Genomic DNA, 2,915 nt, shown 5'->3' on the forward strand with positions numbered 1-2,915 from the left:
AGCCTTTTTTATGTAATAACTTTTAATTATGGCAAATTATATATTTTTAGTGTGTTTCCTAAAAAGATTCAAAAACCGCGACCGTTATCTAGTCAGTCCCGTGACGTCAGCCCGTCCAATCACAGCTGAGCTGAGCTCACTCAAATAACAGGTAAGCATTTCAAGCTTCTTTATTCCTTAAAAAAACTTTTGAACGTTTATGATTTATTGTCGTATCTTATTATTTGAAGATTAACCAGCTCGGCAACGCTAATGTTATAGATATATATATTTTTTTTTTGTGGTTTTCTCAGTCGGAGACAGACAAACAAGTCCGGTGATTTTTGTCTTTTAAACCAGAAAGACGGCTGACAGATCTAACCGACACTCGCGCCACAGAAACTAATTTAACAGGTAACGTTAGACAAACCCGCCCATTCACTATATTACAATAACTTTGAACTTTTTCTTAATCGTTATTTATGATCCGCTTCGTCAGTTTCATCTAGCATATCCATGTGATGCTAATTAAGTTTACTAATGCAGCCGAAGCCCCGGTAAACACATCGGCTCCGCGGTTTACTAATGCAGCCGAAGCCCCGGTAAACAAAGCGGCTCGAGGAGCATTTATGATGGCTGTTTTGCTAACGTTATTTACCATTTCAGACTGATATTTGCGCCTCGCGTTGTTTTATTCGAAACTCATACTTGCATATGTTTTTGAAATCAATGTTTTCAGAGCAAAGGCAGCGTGGAGTGCTGGGATGTCAAAGGCAACAAGATGGCTGCAATACTACGAGCCTAAAGTGAAGTAAGTAGAATTCACATTGATTTAATTGATGGGTTTTAGTGTTATGCGAGATGTAAACCATCACTTTCTGAAAGTTTTTTTAAGTATATTTCTTTTTCATTTTTGGATTAATTGCTGTTTTAGCAAATGTAGCTGCACAAATGTGTCTTCTGAAGCAGCACAATATTTAGGAATGAAATTTAAATCTGAACATTGATCAACTCGTGCACACACAGCCCAGACAAACACTGGTTCTTTCACACCACGTGACTGACATCATGATATCCAGGATCAGTGATGTTTGATGTAATGTAGTGTGCCACCAGTTTTGATTCAGACTGGATTGGCAGAATGAATAACATTAAATTTCAGTTTGCTTTTGATTCAGAGTCATTATGCTTCAGAAGAATACGAGTTGGGTCTTGAAAGTTCTAGTTATAGTAGGCTTTCTTAATATGGATTACAAAAAAAGGTATTTTGTGTTATATTTCCACTTGCACTTATCTTAAAGTTACTTTGGGTTTGTATAAAGGCGTGTTGATTTATTATTTATAGTTATTAAATTATATTTATTTGGATGTTTTATTAATACAAATTATATTCAAACTCAAGAACATTCAGCTGAAACACCCCTGAAAGTTTTTCCCAATTAAATCCAGTTGACCGACAGCTCTGGAAGACGTGAAAATTACGACAAGTTTTTCCCAATTAAATCCACTTGACCGACAGCACTGGATGTTGTGAAAATTACGACAAGTTTTTGAAAAGTACTACAGGGTTTTAAATGGGCACAGGTCCTACTGAATAAACACTACTCTGATCCTTCACACCTTTATTTTCATTTATGAAAATTTAAATATGTCTTTCCACACAAGGGTTAATATTGTGATTTTGTTGTGACATATACTAACACTTTTTTTTTTAATGCATTTAGAAAAAGGAGCCTGAGCAGGTGCAGAAGGCAGCAGTCCCCATCATTGCTGCTGAGGAGGAAGAGGAAATGTCACGAGGGAACCCACTGGATGTTTTGATTGTCTTTGAAGACGGAGAGGTGATGTCAACCAAGTCTAGGGTCAGTGCACTGCTGCTGCTTTTGCACTTTATGCCCTCATTTAGAGTACACTAACTTCTCAAAGCAGCTTTACAGAAAATGCATGTGTCTACATTACAATTTAGCCTGACCTGTACTATAAATACTATTCTTTTCAACTTGAATAGTGTTGTATCATGTGATTTAAAGTGATGCTATATCTCTGTCTGTCATTGAAGTGTATACTTTATTGTAATGACCTTAAAAAGTGGATTCAGCATTGGGGGAAAATTTGCATATTTTTACTCAAAAAGAATACATTTATAGTATATTGCTTGTGTGTTTCAAAGACACTCATAATTCATTTGTAATGTACTCGTAATACAAAAAAAGTACACTTTAATATCACTAATCAAGCATGTAAATAGGCATATACTTTAAGTGTACTTGAAGTTCCAATTTAGTACATAAAAGTACACTAAATACACTTAAAGTTATGCTTTACTACAATTTAATTACAATTAAAATATACTTAGTACAAAATTAGTTGTTCCAAAATAACTAATCATTAACACACTTAAAGTATACTGACAATTAGTCTGGCTGCAAGTATACTTGGTATACTTTTTTTTCACTAGGGGATGGATCCCGATGTCAGAGAAAAATTGATTCAGTTTATTTTTAACGAACGTCCCAGTCCCGTCAGTGCTAATTTATAGGTTAATAGGTTGTTTGCACATGACGTTATTGCTGTGGCGTGAAACCTGGCCTTAGAAATTGAAATGGTATTTTTGTGTATTATTTTACTATTTTATTTGTATATATTGTGAATTATTTATTCTGGGACTTTTATTTTGAAATCGTGATCTCACTGCGCGGAAGCTTGGGTATGTTCAGAAACTAAAGAGAAGGAATGATGACGCAGCACAGCTCAGAAATGCATCTTTTAAAAGGGTCATATGATGCTATTTTAAAGATAATTATTTTGTGTATTTGGTTTAACAGAATATGTTGACATGCTTTAATGTTCAAAAAACACATTATTTTTCAAATACTGTACATTATTGTAGGTCCTCTATGCCCCGTCTCTCTCAAACATGTCGTTTTCAACAAAGC

At 34.8% G+C, this 2,915-nt stretch overlaps 1 long non-coding RNA gene across 1 annotated transcript; it reads left to right on the forward strand.

The window, feature by feature from the left end:
- Positions 1–296: 296 nt before the first annotated feature.
- Positions 297–2,013, forward strand: LOC107690657 (uncharacterized). The gene is made up of 3 exons (XR_001634471.1): positions 297–393; positions 719–790; positions 1,704–2,013. It is a non-coding gene; the product is annotated as an uncharacterized LOC107690657 (long non-coding RNA).
- Positions 2,014–2,915: the final 902 nt, after the last annotated feature.

The sequence above is a fragment of the Sinocyclocheilus anshuiensis genome, unplaced genomic scaffold (assembly GCF_001515605.1).
Source record: "Sinocyclocheilus anshuiensis isolate Anshui unplaced genomic scaffold, SAMN03320099.WGS_v1.1 scaffold3450, whole genome shotgun sequence".
Classification (NCBI taxonomy): Eukaryota; Metazoa; Chordata; class Actinopteri; order Cypriniformes; family Cyprinidae; genus Sinocyclocheilus; species Sinocyclocheilus anshuiensis.